The sequence below is a fragment of the Equus przewalskii genome, chromosome 7, assembly GCF_037783145.1.
Source record: "Equus przewalskii isolate Varuska chromosome 7, EquPr2, whole genome shotgun sequence".
NCBI lineage: Eukaryota > Metazoa > Chordata > Mammalia > Perissodactyla > Equidae > Equus > Equus przewalskii.
This window is the reverse complement of record NC_091837.1, coordinates 53,371,750-53,379,528: the sequence shown is the minus strand read 5'-3', so window position 1 is coordinate 53,379,528 and position 7,779 is coordinate 53,371,750. Positions and strand designations below refer to the sequence as shown.

At 38.7% G+C, this 7,779-nt stretch overlaps 1 pseudogene; it reads left to right on the top strand.

Annotated features, from left to right (window-relative positions):
- Positions 1-846: 846 nt before the first annotated feature.
- LOC103559618 (rho GTPase-activating protein 42-like) lies at positions 847-6,722 on the top strand (annotated as a pseudogene).
- Positions 6,723-7,779: the final 1,057 nt, after the last annotated feature.

Genomic DNA, 7,779 nt, shown 5'->3' with positions numbered 1-7,779 from the left:
GAGCAAAATGCAAATGAACAAATCACGAAAGCGACATTATTCTCACTCTCTGGCCTAAAGGAAAGGCAAATTTTGTCTGATTAAGAAGGTGAGAAACTTCAACTTTTTCTACTAAAGTTTCTCTTTTGCCTAGGCCATTGAAGAATTTAAAAACAATCAACAGAAGCAGAGAAAAAGAGCTGTAAATATTTTTGAGACTCTAAAAATGTTTCTAAACATCCTCAGTCTATCATATTTAAATGCAGACAAGGGAAGAAGTAAATGAACATACCTTGAACAGCAGATATGTACCTGGCCCTGTAATAGCTGGTTTCTTTATATTTTTCTTTGTTTTATTTTAATCTTTAAGCTACTCTGAAAGAAAAATGTTATTGTTTCCAATTTACTGTTTTTTAAAAAAGTAATTTGCTAAGTCTAATCATAGATGCATCTGGCATTTGGAAGCAAGTTCACCTAGCTTCAAAATCTGTGTTCTGAAATACTTTTTCTCCCAAAGGTAATAAAAAACTTCTAAAGTTTCTTCCAATTCTAAAATTCTAAAAATATATTTAAATTTTAGCTTTAACAATCTTCCTTCCAGCAAAATTTCAACATGGTTAAATGCAACTCTACACATATTTCTTGCCTACACCTGAAAAACTGAAAGTGGATTGAGAAAAGCCATAAAAATGCTGACTGGACTCACTTTAAATTCATGATTACAAACCTCAAAGGGTCTTTGGTCCTGCCAGGCAACCCCACTCTCCTTCCCTGGGAGATTCACTCTATCATGGGACTCTTCCTCTTCTGCTCCTCCGTCCTCAAACCCTACAATCTCTTCTCTCTCCTCACTCTCAGTTACCAACCATGCTTTTCATTAATAGAGGAATTGGCAAACTTCCAGATGCTTCCGTTTACATGTCTACCAACTCACTTGCTTCGGTACGTATACATTTTGTCTTTCCTCACGTCGCAATGGATGGGCTGACTGCCACAATCTAATAATAGCACCTCAATTTGTGCATTGGATTCCAACATCTCATTAAATTATAGACTATCCTCCTTAAATAGCTCCCTTCTCTCAATCATTATCAGTTTTTTCATGTCTACTAGAACATTCCAAAGAGTGTATGTATGTTTATATATGCTTATACATGTGTGTGTGTGTGTGTGTGTGTGTGTGTGTGTATGGTGCACTTGCAGGGCATTTTAAACAGTGAAATAACCAACATAAAGCATAATAATGCAAAAAAAAGTGACACTAAGTAGACTGTGAAAAGAACACTTGTTTATTGCATGAGAGCTGAAACAAGAAGGCAGAGGGCTGCCTTGTTTGACCTCAACTGAGAATGTACACATGAAGTGACTCAAAATTTTCACTACTCTGCAAGTCTGCAAACGACTGAGAAAGCACCACGGGTGTTGATTTTGGAGTTACAAGTAAATTTTAGCAAGTAGGTGAATTCGCAAATACAGAATCTGTAAATAATGAGTATCTAATAGGGGTGTGAAGATCTATAGAAAGCATTGGTGGTCTAGTGGTTAAGATTCAGTGCTCTCTCTTGTGGCCTGGGTTCATTTCCTGGTCAGGGAACCACAACACCCATCTGAAGCCTGTCATACTGTAGTGGGAGCATGTTGCTGTGATTCTGGAATCTACAAGTATTTCAAATGCCAACATGGTCACCCATAGTGGACAGGTTTCAGCAGATCTTCCAGACTAAGACAGATCAGTATTACAACTTTTGCCTCAAACAAAACTTCAAATTCTCAATAAAATCTGGCTGTATTTTTCCACCACAATTATGTAACACTCCTAAAGTTCTGACTGGGAAGTTTTCTCTCTTACCAAACTAAAGAATAATCTCACCTTTTTCTTATCAACAAGTTGTGTCTGTGATATTCAGGGATCTCACATCTGACAGTCAAAAACAAGCTTTGACTATAGATCACTATATGTTTTGGGCATTAAACTTAGGAGTTTTAAAATCTAGTGACTATCAATTCCCATCTACTTATGCGAGTAAGGTTTTTTGGAGTGTTTATACATACACACAAATATAATGAAAAATTTTAAAAGAATTGATGCTAAACTATCTCATTATTATCTTTATAATCAAAATTCATATTTCTGTGTTTATATATAATGTGCTACTAATAATTATAATATTATTGTATTATTACAATCAAAAATAATTTTCACACTTAGGATCTTAGGGAAATTTTTACACAGAAGTCTTACATCTCGATGATTTTAGGACATTACAAACTTACATTTAAAAGTATACACAGATGTATTTTTGTCAGAGAAATATTTTAGTGAGTAAGCTTTAAAACTTTTTCAAGGGGCAAGCCTTATGGGCAGGAGGTTAAGTTCGCACGCTCCACTTTGGCAGCCTGGAGTTTGCTGTTTTGGATCCTGGGCATGGACCTACACACTGCTCATCAAGCCATGCTATGGCAGTGTCCCACATAGCAGAACTGGATTGACTTACAACTAGGATATACAGCTATGTGCTGGGGCTTTGGGGAGACAAAACTTTTTCAAGCATAATAGCATATTGGATATATTTTGCAAAAGAAGTATTACAGAAATATTAGTTCAAAAGACAAAATGTAAAATTTCTGACTGTTAAGGAAGTCTTGCTCAGGTATTTTTAGATGAACAAGGGTAACCATCAAAGTATGTGGTCTTAGAATCACTAAGCATATTTAAAAGGCGATAGAACAGTGTTATTTTAAACTTGAAATATTTCAATATTTATAATACAGTAAAATTATATTCCTTAAAACAACTTAGATTCATAATGAAAAATTTTAGTGTCAATTTAAAAATATGCAAAGGGATATCTAGTTGTTTCAAATCCTTTCGTGGGACCCAGGGAAACACAATTTGAAGGCCACTGGCCTGTTCTACCTCTAAGCTTATGACTATGAGGACTTAGTCTTCTGACCTGTTCCATTCTCTATGAGTCTCTTGGAGGGGGGCTATTTTTGAATCCCACGGCATTAAATAATATTGCTTCACTTACTACCACCTAATTTGTATCTCCACTCTCCACCCCCCAGACTTATATATCCAACCTTACATTTGACATATCTACTTAGACGTCAAAGATGTATCTCAAAACTGAATGTGTCCCAAAAATGACTCTCGACTTTTACTCCCAACCCACCCTAATATTTTTCTCTCCATTATTTCCCATCTCTGCAAATGTTAACTAAAAAAAAATGAAGAAAAAATTAACTTGGAGTTATCATAGACCTTTCTCCTTTTCTCTTCCTCTGAAATCACACGTCTAATCCAACAGCTGCCCTGTGGGCTCCACTTTGGGGATATATTAGGAGTCTGACCACTTCTCAGCATCTTCACCTCTAAAATCTAAGAAAGGTGCAATCATTTGCTCCCCTTTCCCATTTCTCCCCCTGTTGATCACAGCAAATGAATCTGAACTAGTCTCCCTTCTTCTCTTCTTGCTTATAATAGTCTCTAGAAAGTAGGAACAAAAATCTTTACAACTTAAGTGAACATTTATTATTCCTGTGTTTAAACCCGCCAATGCCTTCCCCTCTATCCCAGGGTCCTAGCAGCTATAGGCCTCTATTTGTTTTATCTTATTTCCCACCTCTCCTCCTCACCCCTGCACTTCCAGTCCCACTGCCCTCTTTTGTTTCTGTACCAGTCACACTCCCATCTTTGCACTTACCTTTCCTTCTGTCTAGAATGCAACTTCCCCAGCCGGCCACATGATGGCAGTCTCTGCAGTCATTCAGGCCACCTTGACCACCCTACATATTAGCACCTTCACATAGCATTTCCTATTGCCCCTATCCCTTACCTGGCTATATTGTTCCTTCATAACACTCATCACCACCTGACACATAAATAATTTTTTGCTGCTAGTCTTATTATCTTTTTTCACCTCATACCAGAATATAAGCTCCTTGAGATTTCTGTTTTGTTTATTACTAAATTCTCAGAACTTCGAACAGAGCTCAGCAGGGAATAGGTACTCAGTAACTATTTGGTTAATACATAAAGGAATATCTTTTTGGCACAAACCAAACAAGTAAGGGAATTGATTTTTTCCAGGCTATTGCAACAGGGCGATCTGAAAATCAGTGTCTGAGTGGTGTGGTTTTGCCCTAGACTTTTACAGAGAGGAGTAAATAAGTGTAGGGGAGCAGAATTTCTGACCCCAAAATGTGCCTGTTTGACATAAGGATTATTTTGGCTGGTTGCTTTTAAGAAATAACAGGCACAGGAAAAGCTCTGAAAACCAAGTAGAAGTTACTCTTTGTAGAAGAAGACTGATTCAAAGTGCTAATGATGTATGAATTGTCACTTGAGAAATTTCAAAAGGAACAGATGAGTGCAGCAAAAGGTAGAAAGAAGAAGTTTGACAAGGAGAGTGAAAAATACTATTCTATTCTTGACAAACATTTAAATTTGTCTGCAAAGAAAAAGGAGTCTCCCTTACAAGAGGCAGATACATAGATTGACCAAGAATATCAAAACTTCTAAGAAGCATCACTAGAATATGTCTTTAAAATTCAAGAGGTTCGAGAAAAAAAGAGGTTTGAATTCATTGAACCGCTTTTGTCATTCCTTTGCAGTTTATTTACCTTTTACTGCAAGAGAGACAAATTTGCCCAGGAATTTGCACCGTATAAACAACGGCTGCAGTTCAACTTGCAGAATACAAGCAATAATTTTGAAAATACTTGGCAAGAGGTAGAGTGGTTGACAGCAAAGGATGAAATCTGCCAGCCAAGATTCCAGACCCCCCAGCCAGGGAATGATGGAAGGCTATCTTTACATCCAGGAGAAATGACCGCTTCATTTTACATGGATTAAACATTATTGTACACACGATAAGGGAGGTAAAACATTTACAAAGAGCATTTCAGAAATGCAATCCAGTGGGGAAGTGAATGGCCTTATTACCAGCTCACCAGAAATGTCTAAATTAAAGTCTGGTATCCAACTAAGGACAGACTCAATTGACAAATGATTCTGCTTTGACATGGAAGTAGTTGACAGGCATGGGAGCACCACATTGCAGGCCGTCTCAGAAGCTAATCGGAAATCCTGGCTTAAAGTCATGGATGGGAAGGAATTGATTCACACCCTGCCTGCCATTACCAGCAAGAAAGAAGAAATGTACCTAAATGAAGCAGGGTTCAACTTTGTAAGAAAATGCATTCAAGCTGTGGAAACAAGAGGCATCACCGTTTTAGGCCTGTAACGAATAGGAGGCGTGAACTCCGAAGTTCAGAGACTCACGAATACCACATCTTCTTCAAAATCCCCTCCTGATATTGACATTGATATTGAACTATGAGATAATAAGACAATAACAAGTCGGCTGAAAAATGACCTCAGGTGCCTTGCAGAACCACTGATGACTTACAACTTACACAAAGATTTGATTGTTGCTGTTAACTCCGATGACCAGAACTTCCAGGTGGATGCATTGGTGCACAATTGCCAGAGAAAAACAGAGAGATGCTGGAAATCTTAATAAAGCACCTGGTCAAAGTATCACTACACAGCCAATAAAATCTTATGACTGTCTCAAACCTTGGTTTCACATTCGGCCCAACTCTAATTGAGAGCACAGGAAGAAACTGTGGCTGCCATAATGAATATTAAATGTCAGAATATGGTGGTTGAAATTCTGGTAGAACACTATGAAAAGATTTTTCATACTGCCGCAGACCCAAGCATTGCTCTTCCTCAGCTTCAGTCTTGATATGCATCCTGAAGGACAGGAGCAGCCTGCCTCTCCACAGGCTCCCGGAAGCCCAGAAGGAGGTATACTCCATGCCTGGCAGAACACTATAGGGACTCCTATAGCGGCAGCCCAGACAGCACACCCACAGGGAGCGAATCACTCTTCTCTCACTCCTCCGAACAAAACAGCACTACAATGTCAGCTTCCTGCCAGCCCAGGGAAAAATCTGGAGGGATTCCGTCATTGCATCCCCATCACCTCCCAATGGACGGAAGAGTCTTGGTCTGTGGACTAGTCCTGAATCAAGTTCTAGAGCAGATGTAACCAAAACAGATGCAGAATCAGATTACCATACGGTTGCCTCCCTCACTAGCCCAGGATATGTTTCCCCACCCACAGACCTGACCAAGAAAGGGCCCTATGGACTTTCAGGACCGAAAAGAGCCTCAGCTTCCTCTCTCTGATCCCTCTCTGCTGCTAAAGGAAGCAAGAGCTACAGTGGATCCATTCAAAGCTTAACTTCCATAGGTTCCAAAGAGACACCCAAAGCCCCACCAAACCCAGGCCAGCCTCCAAAAATGTGCGGGAGATTAAAGCTAAACACTGTCTTAAGCAATGGCTACCAGCGCCTTGGCTCCATTGTAGCAACGAAAGCGCAACTCTTTGAAACAGTGGTTCCCTTCAGCCAGTTTCTTCCGGGCGGCGGCAAGTGAAAGCCACGTACGCCTGCAAAGCAGAGCACAGCCAGAGCTCTCCTTCCCGCAGGGGGCGATGTTTCCTAACGTGTGCCCGTCAGTGGAACCAGGAGACTCGAAGGTATTTTAAGAAGGCAAAACAGGACTAGTCCCAGAAAATTATGCTGTCTTCCTCTAATACTATTTAGTGGATAGCAGTATCTTCATGGTATCCATGGTAACAAGTGATAAGTGCTATGATTTTATCTGACACAGATATGGAGATGAGCCCACTCAACGAAAAGAGTCAATTTCTATCAAGTTCTACACCAGCAGACTATGTAGCTGTTTGCCATTGTTTTTATGTAGTTTGGGGCAGGTTTCTTATTTAAAAATATTGCTTTTTTTTTTTGATAAGTAACTCTCCGCAATGTCTCTTCCATAACAATTTTAGAATCTCAAATATTGTGTTAAGGAGTATATCCCAGAAATTTTGAAACTGGAAATCTGCTATAAGGATTTGAGATCTGTCCTTTAATGTCTGGCATTCTCTGAGAAACCTTGATATCATTACGTAAAGATGTAATTTAAATTGTTCGTTTATTATTTTTTCTTAAAAATATACTGCTTTTATATATATCTATATATAGGTATGCACAAATATAAAATATAAAAATATGTGTATAAAGAAGTTACCCATGTACAAGATATTTACATTTGTAAGGGAAATCTCTATTTGTAAAGTGTGTCTTTCTTGCTGTACCAGGAAGACAAATAATGACATTTCTGATTCTTGACTTTGTGGTATATTATTACAATTATTCTTTTGTATAAGTACTGAAAATAGCTATCATACATTATTTTGTGTACTATAGCCTATCTGACTAAATAATATTGGCGTTTTGAGACTGCACATTTTGCAATGTTATTTTCTCCCTCCTGTTTTCCCTGGCATTCTACTACTGCTGTCACTCGGGCAGGAACGCGTATTTGGAGTTTCGCAATAGGTGACTGAATATTTATGGTGCTCAATGCCATCCCACACATCCAATAAACAGCAGCTAACGACATCCCTACAGACATCCCACAGGAATTGGGTCCTTGCTTAATCATACAGCATATGACTAAAATGAGTACCAGTTGCTCTGGTGAAAAATTTGTTGTGTTGTTCATAACATGGAGTATTTCTCATACCAACATTCATTAAAAATTAACAACTTTTAGAATACATGGTACCATACACCAATCACAGTGGGGAAGAAAACTGACACAGGCTCAAATTACAATAGAGGGGACAGAAAGTATGTTAGTGATGGCTTGGAGATCATTCATGGACCTCTTATTAGCAAAAAAGAAAGAAAGCAAGCTTCTTCCCTTCCTTGCTTTGC